At 37.0% G+C, this 19,701-nt stretch overlaps 1 protein-coding gene across 2 annotated transcripts in view; it reads right to left on the bottom strand.

Moving 5' to 3' along the window:
• The window catches only part of PDS5A (PDS5 cohesin associated factor A), an 81,115-nt gene that overhangs the window by 59,419 nt on the left and 1,995 nt on the right, over positions 1–19,701 (bottom strand). The window lies entirely within an intron of this gene.

The following is a 19,701-nucleotide window of genomic DNA, read 5'->3' as shown; positions in this document are numbered from 1 at the left end:
CAAAACCGAAAAATTCTTAACAGAGTATTCCCCACAGTGCAGGAGTTTCTATTTCCATATGAAGTTTCCCAAGTACTTTGGTAATAGCCTCCAGATGTGAGAGAGAGGATTCCTTATAACCAGCTCACTGCTGTGTGATAATTCATTTCCTCTTCCAAAGAGAAGGTGGTGCTGGACAAGAACAACAATGGCATTTTTATTTCTACTGTGAACTGACCATAAGGGTTCATTTTGAAGTGAATATTTAGGCTCAATTCTCACAACAAAATCATGTATTAGAGTTTCACATTAAAACACAACTAGAGGGCTATGCTTCCAGCAATACTGATGCTTTAAAGACTACCTCCGTCTCTATTTCTACACAGCGGAGCAGGTGCATCCCATCTTACAGTCTTCCCGACTTAGTCATCCAGAAGGGGGGGTACATAAAGCACATCATGCTCTCTTTCCTGCTTGTCTTCCAACACACCAATAAATGTGACCAAAACCAGGGATATTTTTTTTTTTAAGAAAATACACTTTTTGTATTTCAACAATCTTGTAAATTGTGGTGAGTTGAAAACTTGCTATACCTACTGAAACAGAAAATTATTCAAAATACTTGTACCTTGATCTTTAGCTCTGATTGCATAGTCTGTGACAGTAAGAGAAGAAATTAAAATTTCTTTCACGGAACTCGTTCAATGACTGGCAATTACGCATATTACCATCATACTCACAAGAAGGTCTCAAGGTGAACAACAAAATACTCTTCAGCCATGGCATTCATTTTCTGCTTTCTTTAGGAGCCAGATTGCACTGAGCCTTAGGACTGAACATTAGAAGGCAAATCATGTGAAACCCTACTGTGAACCCATATGTAATGATAAAACTGCATTGAAGAATTTTGTCTGTGTGCCTGTCATCTACTGGAGCCTTAATACAGGACTATCATACTAACGATGATTACCTAGAATGCAGAAGACGCGGGTTTCTATTCCCCTGTGAAAGGCTGGACAAAAATCAGAACTGTCAAACTGCAAAAACTTGATATTTCACAATCAAAACTAATACTACCAACCAGCAACAACAATAAAAAAACCCTAACCAACGCCACATCAAACCAGAACCTGCTCCCCAGAAGGCCCTGGCTGACATGGACATTCCTGTTCATCTCACTGCAGTAAACTCCAGCCAGCAGCTGCTGGTGCACCAGCTACTGCACCTACCAGACCAGATACAGTTCTGCAAAGGACTTCTATTCAGACAAATTAACTTTCTCCAGTAAAGCACTATTTTACCAGAAAATTTTGCTACCTGTTGGGCGCTATTATCTATATTATTAAACAAAAGTTTACTCTTTAGACAGGTACCAATCTCAAAAATAGGGCACCCTAGAATGGACTGAAGGCAAGACGCAGAAATTTGCTTACTCTGTGCATGGCTGGTGGTTTCATTTTATTTTTAAGTAGCCCCATTAAAAACAAAGTTTCTAGAAATTTTTAAAGCACAGGAGAAAATTGGTGCATGAAAAATTGGACCTGAAACATATCTGGAGTGATTTCCTGGCTATAAGTCTTATTTAATTCTTTAATATGGAGGAAGAAAATGATGTATGATTAGTGCATGGAAAGTACTGTATTGGTAGAATTCATTTAATAAGTTTAAATTATTTCACTCTGAGCAATGACAAGTATCCCTAGTAATAAAGATTGATTTTGGATATATGTTAATAAAAAACTATTTTTTAGAAATTTCCCCTTTTTAAAGTTTTCTTTAAAATGGGGTGGGAAACTAAAGGAAAAACAAAAGGCACCAATATCGCTGACGTAAGGATATGAAAATCAAATCCACAGTGCTCAGTAACAGGATGGTGCTAAAGACTTACTGATTATATGTAGGATATTCAGTGTCTGAGAAATAAGCCTGGAAAATTAATACCACAAGCCGATGTATTTTATTATAATGTAAGTAGCAAAGAATAATATGAAAAGTCTTCAATAAATTGATCTTGTAATATTGCCATCATAATTGCCAATATGAAAATTGTGGAAATATTTCAAATTGAATATATTATTTACAGAAAGCATTTTGGAGGACTTCAGATAACAACATTTAAAATGTTATTTTTTATGATTTTACTGTTCATTCTGCGATACAGTATTTCACACAAGAATATAAATGTTTCAGTTTTGGGTACAGGAGTGAGGTGCATTTGCATGTCCAAAGAAAAAGTAAAAATAAAAAAGGAAAAGGCAAAGGCAGGAGACTGAGGAAAAGAAAGGAAGACAGGAAACACCACAGTTTTTCCCATTCATCTTTCTATCTCAGAATCTTTTTATTTGTTGGATCTTGATGTTTACACCCAATCACCAGTCCCATGACTATGTTTTCACTTGGTTCTAACTTTGCTAAACATTTTAATATCTTTTTCAAGCCATATAGCTATGTTGAGCTGACCAAAAATTATGCCCCATCCAAAATATGTATTCTATTTCCAAAACCAAGACCTTTTTTTTGCCTAATTAAAGAAACAAAATCAAACGACTGCTTTTACAGAGCTCTACTATACCTTTCTGGATTAGCAATGCTATGTTAGGGGACATGTCACCCCCCAGAGTTGTGGTGATTTTGTTAATTTTCTGCAGTTATGTTAATTTCACCTAATAAAGCCTTGTCTGGGAATTCTCCTCTAATATTTTGAGAACTTTAAGTAACTCTGATTTCCTACACAAGAGTTCTGCAACCATTTTTCCTATCAGTTCCATCAAATTTTTGCCTTGTGGATAGCTAGAATATGCCCGTAACTGCTGCACCTGTCCCTCAACATTCCTCATATGTAATCACACAGTTTTATAGCTACTGATTTTGCTAAGATAAGAAACAGGCAATATATCAGATATAAAGTGTTATTGCAAGGTTTACTAAGGTTTACTTTTTTTTTTTTAAGAATGTTTTCAAAAAGGCTATGCCTGACTTTTTTTAAATAGTTCCAATAAGGAGAGTTCTTGTACTAAGACTTTCGCAGTGAAATATGTAAAGATTGCCAATGTCCCAAAGACCAGGGCACTGCAGTGTCCTTTCTTTGCTAAAACCAGACTTCAGATGAAGACTTCATGGTATGACCATTCCCACTATAGACATCAGCCACCCACCATTAGATAGATTCCCCAGACCACCCTTGGTGACATCACCTGCATTGTGCAGCGTTTTCCCATTTTACCTTCTACATTCAATTCTGCTATATTTTGAAGCTCTCCAATTAGTATAACAATTTCATTATCTAAGAAAAAATATGATATTTTCTGGAAAAAAAATAATCATGTAACTATGCAAGGAAGAACTCAAATCAGGCAGACTTCTCAAAGGCTGAAAAGTTGCTGTACAAAACTGTTATTAAAAAATACACTATTGATCTATTTAAAATATTTCATTTATATATTTAAATACATTATTTAAGTTCAGTCTCAGAATTAACCATGCTAAGTTTAGCTTAAAATAACATTTCACTAAACCACTCTGCTGAAACCAGCAACCTGCAAGTACTAAATATCATTTAAATAGCTGCCAGCAACATTCTCATAAAGAATGCCTAAAATAGGAATCCCAGAAGATTTTTAAAGGTCCGATGTACTTATAAAAAGCACTTGAGGCATAGTAGCTCTGTATTTGCAGACTTCGTCGTGTTCACTCAGAAAATCACTTATCCGCTCCATGACAAAATTGGAGAAATTTCAATCCCCAAAGTACAAAACAAAATAAGATTCAATCCACTTCTTGAGGTTATGCCCCTGAAGATTATTTTAACACGTAGTTTAATACTTTATTAGAAATAAAGTATTGTTACCCACTAAATTTTACAGTTTCTAAGAGTCTCGTAGTACAGTTATTTAAACTTATTCAATAAATGCTACCAATGCAACAGTACCACTGTCTCAAGACAGAGCACACACTGCAGCAGTGAGGAACTTTTGCCTTCGCTTGAAACAGCTGGAAGATGCAGCTGATTCCCTTTGTAAGATGAGACACCTGAAACAATACTAACCTGTATCCCAAGCATGAACATAAATTTGGTACCCATTGGCAGAGATTTTGGTCATTTCACAAATGTCTGCATCTGTGACAAAGAAACATCTGAGAAGCTTAGAGAAGGCAGCAAGCCTCAGCCTAAAAAATTATGATTGCCCAAAACACCTAAGAAAGTGCACACTTCATCAAGAGTACTGGATTGAAGTGGCCGGAAACCACAAGCAAAAATAACACCTCGTTGTTTAAAAAATGATCTTTGTTTTTGTTTCTCTGACTCAAAAACCGAACAGAGACTGAACTTCACTTGCTCAGCTGAAGCGTCCTGAGAACAGTAGTCCACAAGGATGTGCTGGATACTTAAAAAACAGCTAAAACATAAAAAAAAATTATTAAAAAACTATTGGGAAAATTGAAAAAAGGAGTGCAAACCTTACCTGGAAAAGAACACAATAGATCTCTCTCACATATAAATTCTGCAGGAGAATGACAACTAGCTCACCAGGTGATTGTCAAAATAAGCCAATTGATCTTTCTTAAGCATATGCGAGACACTAAGCACAAAATTTAACCTTCCTTATCTAAAAACATTCTAGACTGTATAGTTACTACCTTCAGGTCCTGAACCTCATATGTTTGTCTTAAGCTTGCATATAACAAGACTTAAAATACATAAAGTTTCATTGCTTTTACACTTCAAAAGCAAAAACAGGATGAAAACTCAGTTTTTTGGGTTGTTTTACTGTTTGATTTTTTTGTGTGTGTCTGTGTTGATATGGCTTTTATTTTTTTTTATTTTTTTTTAAAATCACCCTCATGATCATAGCATGCAGGTCCGTAGCATACTGAAATGGTTTACAAAAAAACCCTGTGGAACGTATCTTGCTGCGTCTGTTTTCTCACATTTCCATCCTAAAAAGAAAAATGTAACAGTGAAATATTTTATTCAGGTTGAATTTGTGTTGTTGGTTTTGGGTTTTTTCCTGCCTTTTTTTTTTTTTTTTTTTTTTTTTTTTTTTTTTTTTTAGTTTCAAATCAAACATTCCACAATGCGTCTTCATAGCGAGAAAGGAAGACTTCAGAAGTGCACTTTGGCCTACAGACTGTGGAGGCTTGCAACAGCCTTCAAGAGCTGCAGGACTTAATTGAACATCCTAATAACGCTGCTGGCAAAGATTTATGATCAGGAAACAAAAGCAGTCAACAATAATCTTTAAGGCCTAAAATTCAGGCATTAAACTGAAGCCATTTAGCACCTTAAAGAAAAGGTCTGAGACCTAATATTTTGACTACGAATTTTATGGGAAATTAGTGTAGGAAAAGAAAACAGTAAGTTGCTGCCCAAGTAACGTATATTGAGGAAAATGCTTCAGTATTTACATTAGATAGTCCCAAAATACTGACAGATTCATGACAAGATTAATCACAGAATTCTATTCCAGATGTTGAGAGTAAAGTAAATAACTATAGGATAGAGCTGAAATTCCTAGCCAAGTAGAGAGCCAGACGGTGTAACTCCCAGATGCTACTATTGGCAGTTTCCTCACTACAGGTAAATACAGCCCCATACTAAGGACCAAAAAGAAGTAAGTACTAAAGGAAAACATCCAGGAAAAGAAACTGAAGGATGAAGAAAGATACTTCCTGCTGCCTGCTTGAAACCACGGCCTTGCTCAGCTTTAACTTCAAACATCTGCCTTTTGCCAGAGCTCTAACACAGGGCGTTATCGTGGCAGTGGTGAAATTATGGGGTAACGTACACATCGGGTAGTGGCCACCTGCACTGGCTGACACTCTTATCTTCAACATTTGCTTGGAATTTGCTTAGGAGCTGCATCCAGATGTCAAAAGGAGGACTTCAGAAGACAGCTGATTCTTGTGAGAGTCAGGTATTGAGAGGCCAAGTGGCAGAAAAGTAGGTTTCCATCACTGAATATATTCTTCCAACTTAAGCATTTTGTATCCTATATGCTTATCACTTCTCTTGGGTGAGAAAGCAGGATCTCCCAGTCAGCAAACTCAGAGAAGCCCAGGAAAACCAGAACGTCTTCCCCCCTCATCTTCAATGTGAAAGTTTTGTGTGCATTCTGGTCTGAATTAAGACAGTGCAAAGTCAGTTTATAGTAAAATTGATACTAGCCTCCATCTAGCTTCCCTTTGCAATGTGATTATTATCTAGAATCAATGTACCCAAGTTTCTTTCTGTTGGTCAAGCCTCTGAACATTTGATCCATTGGTCACGAATGGTATCAGTCACTCACATTTTTTTTCATATACCATCAGAGACTTGAAAAATAATTAGAGATTTTGAATCAAGACTCACTTACGGTCTCCAGAATTTATTTACAAACGAAAAGACTGAACCCCAGGAATCCCAATGTACTACTGACTGGTGAATATATGCAAAGCATATCCACACATTCATTCCTTAAATATTATTTTGAAGCTTTCTGAATTGAAGATTACAAATAAAGATTTGCTTTAATAATAATACAAAATGAAACAACAAAAAACAACAAGCCACAAACCCACTCAATAATAGGAGATGAAATCAAATTATTTCAAAGTGAGGATTTGTATAATCAAAATTGTCCATACAACTTCATCCAAGAGTTTCTGGCAACATTCCCATGCAGCTATTTTCATAGAAGTTTCCAAATACAAACAAATTACTACTAGAAAAACAGGCAAAATTCATTTCTAAGGCTGGGTGAAGTTTGGCAACTACAGAATTTCAATGCACACACCATCACAGAAGTGCAAGCTCCTTGTAAACACTGTCTCTTCTAAGAATAAACAAAAGTATGTTCAAACATTTTGCAACAGCAGTCAGATTTTTGGCTTATCAAGGAGTCCTTAATAATATATTCTGCACAACTCTCAGGCCCTGAAATGTAAAAAATATGAGTTGAATGAGTAACTCTTAAAGAAGAAGGGTTTTCACTTTCTATGAATAATTCTGGAAGAGCTTCATGTGCAACAGTAAACTCGTGGCCTGTCCCTGCTATGAGCTCTGTGGAGTGTTAACAATGCTGGCTTTGGGATGACACAAAAAAAGATTCTACTACTTGCAATTTATCGGTTCGTGCTTGGGGGGAGGAGAAAGCTATGTATGGTCTCTATCTGCTGCGTAGTACAGTTTTTTTTGAATGTGTGATTACTTGGAAATAAAAGATTAATTTCTGTCTATGTGTACATATGCACACACCTATTGCCCTACAGACAGATATACATCCTGTAAGTTAGCGCAAGTCTTTGTTTGAAGAACAATCAACTACAGCAGGCGTTGGGGGGGATGGGGGGGGATAATGAAAGCTGGCATGAAGACAAATCTGTTTGCAAGCACTGGCCTGTACCGCCTACTCTAGTTCAAGTCACAGCACAAGACTCAGTAGTTTGGACTGCAGAACAGGAAAAGACCAGTCTAAACATCAAAGACCACATCTCATAACCATAATACTGGTACAGGACTGTGAGACATTGGGCTTAGGGAGGCCTGAAAAACACTGAAACCTCAAATTCCTTCTTTTGTACAAATGGGAAAGACAATGAAGGGGAAAAAGAGGAAACCAAACATTTGTAGAGAAAGAAGATGTGTATCCAAGTACCTCTCCCTAAATATTACCATACCAATTCTGAATTACAATATAAAATCCATTTATTTTGAAAGCAATCGTGTACTAGGGTGAATGGTATGATCTATTACAGCAGCCAGTCAGCTAAAACATTAGAAAATTCATCGTGGATTCTACAACATTCACGTTAGTTCAAAAGTACTGGCACCAGCACAATCCCCACATTTGGGTATAATCGCAGCACTGATTTCAATTGTTTCTAACCAGAGACCATTCTCCTCTATATCTCAGTTTCTTTTTCAGACGCGGAAGGGTAGCGCATCATTCGCTGCAAATACACGTGCAGCTCTCCAAAACAAGGGACACACTTCATTTTGTACACAGATGCTGCCTCGCCACATTGAAGGGGTGGGGGATGTTTGGAGACTTTCTTCGGGTGCAGTTTTACGGCAGCATGAGTCAACCAAAATCTGTCAGACCTGTCCCTCCATTACTCCAGCACACATGCAACTTGATGAGGGACACCACTGAAAAATTGCTTTTTCTGGCCAGGTTACTTTTCAGACAGATATGATTCTTGAACCAGCTCACAACATGGCTGAAAAAAACACACAGGGGAGAGTGGGACTGCTTCAGCTGAATCTTAGGGGGCAGTTTAATGAATCTTTAAGTTGATTTAATAAGGTCAAACGCAAGGAACACAATGTTCCCAACTAAGCTGTCATTGCAAGTAACAGTTCTGTCACCCCAAGATTGTCATCCAGCTTCTGCCAGCACAAGGAGGGGGACTGCGTAAGTCACATTGATCCAAATGAAAACCAACCTGGGGGGGAAAAAAAGTGGTTTTGAATAGGATCACTTCCACAAGCCAGTGTCCCGCAGGCCACAGGCACACCTGGGCTGGCATGTGGAAAAGGATGGCCCACAAGCAAGCGTCTTTCACCGGCTCCAAGGGCTGGCTTTGGTGTTTGTGCTTCCACACATTCCAGCTGAACGAGGCACACCAGGGTTTGATTCAGGGCAACCCTCCAGCTACTGGTCGAGCAACTCCATCCTTTCCAACTACGCTACTTTCCCCCTCCTTGCCTACACTCACTACGTGCCTCTGTTTTTCACTTTTCTCCTCTTACTCTTCACAAACCTGATTTGCTTCTATACCTTGAGAGTGCTGCTGACTCAAATAAGGCAAACAACTTTGAACTGTTGCTCTCCCTGACCAGCTATGGCAGCACGGCTGGGGATGAGTAACTGTTTCCTTCAGCAAGTAGTCAGGTACAACAGTGTCAGGATGACAAGCTTCCAAAACACAATTCTGGCACTCCATAAAGAGGACTTGCATTTATTTTATTTTTAGATAAACTTAACTTGCTTTTCACTATGTTAAAATACCTGCTGTGCAGGTCAGCTCAGATTACTAAGCCGACTCGAAATACTCTGCAGAACTAACCTGTAATTACTTACCCCTCCACCTTTTCACCTTCCTGATGAAATGATTTTTGCCAATAGTTTTGTTTTCAAGCAGAAGATTGATAAAGATGATGAAAAGCAGTATGAAAACCCTCAAGAAATCTTCTAAAAATGCTAGTGATTAACATTTTCCTCATTTATAAAGCTCTCAGGTGATCGGCTAGTTTTAAAATTAATTTTATGAGGATGTTGCATGATTGCCAGGCTTTTAACCGAAGTGTTGACAGGAGTTAAATCAGATAGGATACAGAAACTTAAACTCATCACAGCCCACATACAGACTTGAAGTCAGAGTGACTCTGAGGAGTCTCAAGACGGTGTGAATTAGGGCACAGCTCCACAGTATGATTTCTCAGGAGGCAGAGCCAGTGCGAGAGAGTCCCTGGAGATGTCTCTCAAACCAGCTTCACTGCCAGATAAAACGTAGTGGAGAACTCCATCCTCACAGATGCATATGGGTATCAAAAACCAATTTTAGCATCAGAAGCGGAGTGGCACACAGAGCTGCAGCTCTAGCCATGAGTATGCTTTAATCTACACAACAAACTCAACTCAGTCAGAATGTTCCAGCTTGCACAAGAACCGAAACTAAGAACAACAGGCAAAGATGTCAAAATGAAACAAAATTAAATGGCAGCCTTTTTACTTTGTAATCTGACTGAAGGTGTTTTAACCTTTAAAGGGAAAAAAGGCTAGGACTGAAAAGATCGTAACTTTGGAAAACATTACACGCCACCCCCACTTTCCCAGCTGAGGTTTAGAAACATAGCCTTTAACTTGGTTTTCACTCCCAGCTCAAAGAGATTTTTTTAACAACTTATGAGGCCTTCTACTGACCTACTTCCAGTTGTGCCATCGCATATACGTTGTACAAAGATACAGTTTTAGTACCTGGTGAACCCTCCCACTTCCCAAAGCAAAATTCTCATGATTTTACAGCAGTCTAGACTACAAGTTCCAACTGGGACAAAGCTGAAATATTATTTCCAGATTTTGCACTTTCCCTTAGGCTGCAGAGTTATGCCCACTTTCATATTCTACATACATATTCTAAGAAAGAATGTCACTAACAGCTCACAAATACAACTCCTAGATCTTTATTTACTGACTTCACACAAGAAAAAATAGTACTTTTCTTGCCACTGGAATTTTACTGGTGATCGCAGAAGTGGAAGCTTTAGAGAAGAGATGGATTAGAAGTTTTTCAGAAACAGTGACACATGCCAACTACACTTAGAAAGGATGACTGAATAAGGTATTGAAATAAATATGTATTTTCAGTAAAAAGCTTTAAAAGTTGCCTTCCATTTCTTTGTTTTGCTTTGTAAGTGAATGAATGTTAACTCTGCAGCAATTCAGTGCTGACAAAGAACCACCTATCAAAACCCAAAGATACAGGGTAACCTTTCCCGCCTCCCCCCAGAATGCTGAATTCCGTTTCTACCATCAAAGTAAGCACCGAGTTTACTTTATTTCATTTTTATTACTGCAACAGCTTAAGAATTAAACTTCCCTTCACTTAGCCTACAATACATTGTGCCATTGAGGGAACAAAGGGGCATAATTTCTGAATGATTCGTCTTCACTGTTTCATGTAAACAAAGTTTTTAAAGAAAAATTATATCCTTTCTCACTGACTAGGACATCAAAGGCACTGCAGCCAGTGAGACTGTGACTGAGTATCAGGTTTTACTCTTTTAAATCACAAGAAAAGAGCAATTTTTAAAATCCTCAAGATTTAATTTCAAATAATTCCCTATTAAATTATGAATATGGTTTGATTAAATTTCAATAATGAGCTTATTATGGAGAACCATTACTGCATTTTGGATAATTAAGTACACGCATATGTTTTCAAATAGCAGCAGCAGAAGAACATAGTTAAAACACAAAATGATATTAAAATAACAGGACTTACCCTTCTTTGACTACTCTATCTGAAGGCAGACTAAAAATTCTAAGGGGAAATATCCAACAGCATTTTCCTTTCATTAAATTGGTAACACAATCAATTTATTTTTTTTAAGGAACAACTTATTGTAACCAACTTATTTTCACATCCACACTATAGCATCATCATAAGGCTCAAACTGCGAATTTTCTTTATATTAAGCACTTTGTAAGTTCAACTCTACTTTCACTGCACACATTTTGCTTCAGCATTTGCACCTCTGTGATTCTCAGCAGCCAAAATAAACAGAAAAAACAAATTATGTTAAGAAAAATACTATAGAAAACAGTAACTTAAGAGCTTAGTGCTCATCTTTTGAGATTTCTAGCTACTTCTGAGTGTTTGTGTTTTTCTCATTTTTGCTTCACCCTTTCTGTAATAGCATATTGCATAACCAACTTTCATCAGGATGATCAAGGAACACAGGTATCATTTTTAGCTGTTAAAAAAACACCACTCAAAAGTTAAAAAATTAGTAATAAAACAAAAAGTTTTTTGTGCTTTATTTTAGCTGTTTACCTCCTTTACTGCTGCTATATTTTTAAATGAGTTTTATCATAAGGAGCAAAAATTAACGATGGCTGGTTTCCAACAGGTCTGTTCCCCATCACTCTCCTCCAAGAGGGCTGCCAACTCACTCCCTTCTTCATCTCTCACTCCCACCCTCCTGCGCTACCTGCCCACTCCCCTCTGGGTGCCCTGCCTGGAGAGCTGGGGGGGAGACAGCACATCCCCTACAACATTTGTAATACCCGTGTGGGAATCAGTTGAATTTATTCCAGATAGCACATGGGCTGCTGCCTCTTGAAACATTTAACAGTGCCGGTCCATTTTCCTTTATATAAACTGAATTTGGATGTCTCTCTTCTGCTCAGCACCGATTAGAATTAGACAAATCTTGCATCTCTGAAACCTTTGCCCAGCTGCCAGCAAGTTTTGAACTAACATAACTTCAGGGAAGATCAGTAATAAAGAAATTAGACTGGCTGATCAGATAAAAACCTTATTTCATTAGAAAAGCAAGCTAAAAACGTTTGTCCAGATGAAGCACTATCACATATACAAAGTAAACTGAAAAACACAAATATGTTTTCTTTCAGCTTTTGAGACTAATTCTCAGGCACTTAAAACTACAGTAATAAGATTTTCATAATAAGTACAAGTTTTAAGTTGATCTTTTGATGGTCTCTCATGTTAGATGCAGTAATAAAAATAGTTTAAAGATCAGCAGTTACACAATATTAAAAAAAAAAATACTGTAAACCTGCAAATCTCAAGCTATTCCCTGATGGTCAATCTGGTTATTTCCATAGAAAGCCATAAGACAGACAGAGAGTAAAATTGCCAAGGAAAGAGAATTCTTTAATGACTGCAAGCAAATGCTAACACTACTACACACTAACATAACTACTTTTTTCTTTTTTAAGCATGTGAGTTTTTCAGGTGTTGTAGCCAGCAAAGGAAGGGGTGGAGGAAGACTCCAGAAATACTTGATTTCTCCAAACTCCTTTCAAAATGTTTTCTCCTTTTCTTTAATCTTCAATATATCTATCAGTTCAAGAAGTTAATTGTAAATAGAAAAGGTAAGTCTCTTTAATGTTTATGAATGTATTTTGCCAGTACAAAACTTCTTCCTCTGCTTCAACAATTTAGAAAGTGTTGATAAATCTCCTGGAGACAGATGTCATAATTTCTACCATAAGGAATTAAAATACAACACTAAAACCATAGCATAAGGCCTAAAATTGCTAATGACTACACCAAACTGTTTCAGCAAAAGGTGACATTCATGGAAGACAACAAGAGTACCATTGAGATTAGGTAATATTACTGAACAAGAAGAAAGAAATAGGAACTCACTATTAAAAAGACATTAAAAAGGCTGACCAGTCATCACAGTAAACTTGAATGGATTTTTCCCTCACTGTGGCTGCAAAACTGATCCTAACACCACAAGCTCTGACATCTCCATCGGATAACCATGTATCATCTGTCTCATATAAATAAAACATACATTTAGGATAACCCATGCTATCTAGGTACCACGAAGTTTTCAACCTTCCTTTCTAAGCAGGAACATACTTTGTGCCAATTTTATCTTTGTTTACTTTTAACAGTACTTCATCATGCTTAAGTTGTCTTTGCAACAACCAAATTCTGATGTCAGCACAGCAGTGGGAATACAGTTCATTAGTTTACTGCAGCTGCAGAGCCAGCAAACACACATTGCTTTGAGTGACACCAATAATAAGCATGTGTTTTAGATTTCTAGGTAACAATGGTGATTAAGAAGATACTGCAGTCTGGAAGAATTTCATATACAAAGAATGTTTAACATAGATCGGGGACTAGACGAAAGTTTGGTTTCACTACCAAAATGGCTATAATATGTACTGTAAACGAATCATCTGCTAATTATTTTTTCTGTTGTTTTTCTTTTTGGTAGCAAAAGATGCACATAGGCATTAAGCAGCCAAAATAATATGAACTGATTCAAGTAGACAAGGAAGAAAAGTAACCTCAGATGATGTTTGATTTCTCTTCCCATCAATCACCTCCATATTACTGTCTGCAAACCAAGGGATAATTTTTCTTTCACTTCATAGCGCTTCATAGTGAGATTAACACATCATTTATGAGTCTCTGAGCATAGGTAAGGCTCCTGCTGTTTTGCAAACTTACGCATACAAACTCCTCATAAGAATGCAGTGATATGTCAAGGATTTTGTATCCAAACTTTATTTACAATATTTGAATACACAAGAAGTCTCCTACATTATACCATAAAAAAAGCCTTTATACCATAAAAAAAACCAGGCACACCCACCAAAAGCCAGTGATTTATGATTAAAACACATCACTTATACTAAATACAACATCAGTTCAGCTCTGCTCTGCCACAACCTTCCAGTATAACCCTAAGAAATATTTAGCCTTCAACAATTTTTTAAGTTTCAATTTCAACAAATGCTCTTTCTTCAGGAGAGAGGGGCAAACTATCTGTGATCCGTTATTTTGTATGCTTTTATCACAACAACTCTTATTCACCCCCTTTCCAAGGTAAACAATCCTATAATTCTCAAACATCTAGTCAAGTCTCCTCAACCCTAATGTTAATAGGGTATTTGGTAAGTGATTACATCCCTTTTTCTTTTTCCTTAAAAAACAAAAACAAACAAAAAACAAAAAAAAACCAAAAACAAACAAAAAACCTAAAAAAACCCCCCAAAAAACCAAAAAACCCCAATAACAACAACAAAACCCAAACAAAAACTTGAAACCACTACTTTGTTCAGTCCACAGAAAAGATTTGTTCTAGCGTTAATCAAGGTTTTTTGGTAGAGGAGCGCATCACCCAAAGGCCACCTTTCTGTGCCATGTTTTAAAACAGTTAAGCCTGAAGACTTGCATGCTAGCCTCCCACCTATTGCAAAGTTTCTATACGATGCGTGTTAAACAGCCTATAACAAAGTTTTCACAGAAAATGTTTGTCATTTTCTGGGTTCTTGAGCAGAGAGGATGAGGCCTCCTTTACAGAAGTGCTAGGCACTCAGAAATATAACTGAAATCAAAGGAACTTGTGGTCTGAACATGTAAAGTGCAACAGAATGCACAGTCAGTTCAGAACTCACATTTTAGAAATGCTAAATCAGGCATAAGAAGCCAGCTTGTCTTTCTTGTGTTTGGGTTTGTTGTTTTTTTTTTTTTCTTTTCAGGAGCTCTTCAGTTCCCCATCTTTTAAACTGTGATTAACATCATGCCTTCACCTCACAAAAAAGCATTAGCACAAGAATAAATTAATAATTCTTCAAGGTTTATAATAGAATAAATGAGGGCATAAGGACTTATCAACTAGTCTGTCCATTTCGGTGGCTAATCAGCAGAAGTTATCATTCTTAATTCAGCAACCTCTATTTTTCCCCCTTTCAAATTGGGTCTTCTTTTCTTTCACAATATATTTATCTTCTTGTTGCCAGGAAACCATTGGAATAATATTGTACATGTGAAATTGCCATTAATTACTAATGCACTTGTAACAAAAGAAAATTATCAGATACAAAAACAAAGGACCTCATCATCAATCATTTTGAAATGAAGTAACATCTGGGTGAACTGGGTGAGCCTACATGGTCTATTTCTCTAAGGATTGATCAAATCTGGACATTTAAAAAGAAAACAGCTATTATACCATTGGAAAAAAAAATCAGAACAAGATTTCTTGTTCTCTGACTAGTGGCCTGTCCTAGTTAATGAAAAACTTGATTGTTACAAGAGTCAAACTAATTAAAAAGATTAAACTATGAGCAAAATCAAATTAGAAATTTGGCTTTAGGCTTGCGTGGCCAGCAATAGCTCAAGAACATTGCAAACTGCAGTCTGCAGTTAAATACAATTAATGGAAGTTTTAAAATTGTTAGAATAATTAACTGCGGACCATTTCTGTAACCTGGCTATATGCCCTCCACAAAACTACTTATAATTCTTAAATGTAAGCATGTAAGCACACGCAAGTCGGAGGTTGAAGCCATGAAAATGCCCATGCTATCTAAGTCTTGCCAGCAAATAGTATTTATTAACTAGTAGTAGAATCCAACATACTTAATACATATACCTTTTCCCCTCAAGCATACCAAATTCTAGTGCATGACACAACATAAAATAGATTTTCTTCTCTGTGATGATACTCTAATTTATATTTTTCAAGTTTCCTTCAAAATAACTACCTAAGCATAGCCAGGTCAGATCAAAGGTCCATCTAACTACACAATCTCAGAGAGTGGCCATTAACTTATGTAGAAATATCAGGGTGAGTAAAGAACAACTTTTTTTTTTTCCTCTCATGTACCTCCAGCCTACTCTAAAACATTTCAGTAGCAAAAAAGCAACCTTTCTCAATTTTAACTTTATGTCACAGATGCCTAAAAGCCACCTGGGCATAATATGATAAATTATTAGCATTAACTATTTCTAGTGATATGAGGATAATCTTCCAAAGATAAATACACCACAGGCCCAACTACAAAGAGGCAAACATCTACTAAACCAGAGGAAGGGGCAGAAAGACAATAGGAAGAAGGAGAGGGAGTGTTTGTTTCACTCTGGCACAAATACATATCAGATAACTAAGAAATGCCATGAGACAAGATAAGGAAGACTTCAAGGCACACTAGGAGTGCTAACTTCTGCAGAGGACCACAAGCTAGGCCTTGGGGTGGGGTGGCAGGAGGAGGAATTGGGGAGGGGGTGGAAGTGGTGTGGAAATCAAAAGAAACTTTCACAGAAAATGCCTTGTCGGACTGTCACCACAGGAAAAGCAACACGACTACTGGACTGATTGAAAAACAAAAGGGAAAAAAAAAAATCACTCCCCAAAACAAAAAAAACCCTCAGAAAACAGAATACTAACCCCAGCTATAATAAAAAAGAACTACAACGCTCTCATTAAATTCTAACCTATAAAACTCTGAATTTCACAAAGACAGGTTTTTACACTGCCTTGAACCTTTGCTAAAAATCTCTATGGTGAAACTAATTTATCACTCCTTTTCCTTTGGAAGGTTTCAGAAACTTCCTTTTTTTTGTACTTTTGTATCTTAAGTGTCCAACTAAATGTTCTTTTTACAGATTTTATGAATTAGCATTGCTTACACTGATAGCTATAGGTAAAATAAAACACTGCACTATAAATGCTTTCCTTTTTTTCCACAGACTTGTCATACACTTTACCAAACTGCATAGTTGTTGGTACAAAGCTATATCTGAACTTGTCATTGCACATTATTTCTTTCACTCAAATAATCTAGCAGGCGAGACAGAGATGGGGACTTCTGCATTGTTTCTGCAAAATTATCTCAAAAGATAACATTTGTAAACTTTCAGATTCAAATCAACTCTGAAGTTCCTTCAACACTCTAAGGTAGGACTGCTGCAAAAAGAAGTTGCTTTTTCCCCTATACCAGCACAATCATTTGTAAGCTCTTACGATAAGTCAGGCAATAAAATGATTCAGGATAAAATTATACGGGTCTGGGGTTTTTTTTCCTCCCAAGTTTTCACCCAGACCTGCTCACCCACCCGTTTTGGCACGCAGCAAAACAAAACGCTTGTAGAGAGGGTACAGAACAGAGGTTGGGACAAGCAGCAGAGCGCGCCACTTCTTTCAGTAGCAGTTATGGCTTTGCCTACAAAATCAGTCTCAGACAAACTCCATGCATTTTGGATTGATGGGGCTATTTTTAGTATATCTGACAATTAAGTACAGTACTATTAATCTTACTCATAATGATGACAAGGTTATATATAAATGACATCAAAATATTCTCTTGTGACCAAAGAAGATTGTATCTGAGATGTAATAGTTTACTGACAACAATATACATGTATGGAGTTTGACAAGTCAGTAACATACAGTCAATTTTGAAAAAATGTCAATAGTCATAGAGAAGCTTTGCAGCAAAACAAATGCTGAGTTTCTAAAACTTCTTTCAACCTTCAACTATCTCATGAGAATACCATTGTTCTCAACTTGTATTCAGTTGCTGGCTTGATTTTGGAACTTAAGGACTACTCGGGTGCCTTAAAATTGTTTGTCATTTTCCACTTCTATCACTTGGTTAAATAAGAGTTATCACCTCTCTGCACAAACCTTACTAAATTGACAAGCATTTGACTTACAGCCCTGAAACCAATCATTGAGTAACTTGAACAGCTGCACTGTAAAGAGGAACATTAGCCAAAAAAAAATTAAAATCATTTTGTAGTAAGTCTCAACACTCTGCTAGATGCCAGCTGCCTAGTTTAGTTAAACTTAATTGGATCTATTAAACAGACACTTGTCCCCAGCCATAGCACACCACAGTTAAAATCACTTCTTCAACAGCTGAAATTAAACATCACATACTGTCACACTCCAAGAAGGCACTGACCCGTCAATGTAATCTAACACACCAGAAAGCACCTTTGCCTCCATCAAGCACCTGAACTGGTGTTTCATTCATCATGCATATGCAATCCAGAGGCTTTTTCTTTCCACTTTACTCAGAAGGTTGATTTTAAAATTCTCAATACTTCCATTTTCAGGACAGTGCTAATGTTATCGTACAGATATATCAAAACACTGTAAATGAATCTGGCCTACATTTTATTACCCACAACCCCAAGCAGAAGGAGGGAAAGGACAGAAAAACATTCTTTTAAAAAGTCCTTGGCACAAAAGCTGCTGCTCAGGCACTCTGGGACAGGTGCCCAGAACGTCTCAAGTTCCAATAATAAGAAAAGCCTTCATTACGAGAAGAGGTCTGGACACAAAAATACGGATGTGATATCAGAAAAGTTGCTAATAAGCACACAAATTTGCAACCAATTAAGTTGACCATGACTTCAAGAAGCTAAAAAAAGAAAAATTTGCAGGAACTGACCCAAAGTGGTGGTCAAAACACCAAGTCACACACGCATCTTCTGTAAGAGACACACAGAGCATCTTTAGATCATGCATGACCAAGAAGGCGGCAAAAAGCCTACAGTTTCAAGGATTGATTCATGCCTGAATTTGTACATTCTGCAAAAGCTGGTTTTTAACATCAAGTCATATTTAAAGTTGTGGAAAGTTATCTTTTAATTGAACAAAGCTTTTTCAAGCATTTCCATCCCATGCACTGCACCATCATTATATTCCACATGCCAAAGTGAGTGTTTTTTTATAAATCAAGTTGATATAAAGATTTTGATTTCATAAATAAAGATTATATGTATGTCTATGCAAAAACATAAGGACAAAAATACTTGTTGGTTTAGTTCTAAAGTGTACAGTACTTCCCAATTTTCTTGATGCTTCAGTAAAGCCAGTATCTGACCAAAAACATCCCTCAAATTCAGCTTAAGCAGTACCAATAAGATAAGAAAAGTCTTCCTCTGTTGTTTCAGTGATGACAGGTCCACTAGGCAAAGTATTTGTTTCCATTTAGTCTATGGTCTTGAGGTCACGTGAATTCCTTAACAGTAGTTCATTAAAAAAATGACAGAAAGAAAAAAATCTGCTCTTAGCCTGAAAATTATGTCCAACACACACATGTGAATTTGGCAAAACATGTATGTATGTATGACTTTGAAATTCTTTTACTCCTATTTTCTAGGAATGGCAAGCTCACCATTGCAAGCTCTTCAACTGGGACAAAATAAAATACCCGTTTCAATGAGCACCTCAAAGCTGCTCTCTTCCCCCATTCCACACAGACTTTGATTCAAGGTCTCCATCCAAATGATGAAAACTCTAGGATCTTCTCCTGTAACTGGCAATATTCCACTGGAGTTTTGAAAATACTATGCTGGACTTGTCCATTCAATAATTTTCAAAACTGTAATCAGACAACAAGGCTCGTTTTCAAAGAAACAACCGACACGTGCCTTGCTGCTTTGAAAGCAAAGCATAAAGCCTACATTCTCTTCACATTTATAGGTAAAACATTTTTCGATGTACTAACTGACTAGCCAAGACCATGATTTCTATTTTTCTGTCTTTGTGAGGTCACTGTTATGATGGCAAACAGATCATCAGATGAGAGAGTATTTCCGATCTCTAAAAAATTATTACTACATCTCCACCCTGGGCACGGGACCAAATCCCAGGTTACGACAACTTTCTGGTCCAAAGACCATGGCGTTAACTAATGAGCTGTGCCAATATTTGATCAATGCTCCACTTTA

Source organism: Rissa tridactyla, chromosome 5, assembly GCF_028500815.1.
Source record: "Rissa tridactyla isolate bRisTri1 chromosome 5, bRisTri1.patW.cur.20221130, whole genome shotgun sequence".
In the NCBI taxonomy this organism is placed as follows: domain Eukaryota; kingdom Metazoa; phylum Chordata; class Aves; order Charadriiformes; family Laridae; genus Rissa; species Rissa tridactyla.
Note: the sequence above shows the minus strand (reverse complement) of the source record. Positions and strands in the feature narration are given on the sequence as shown.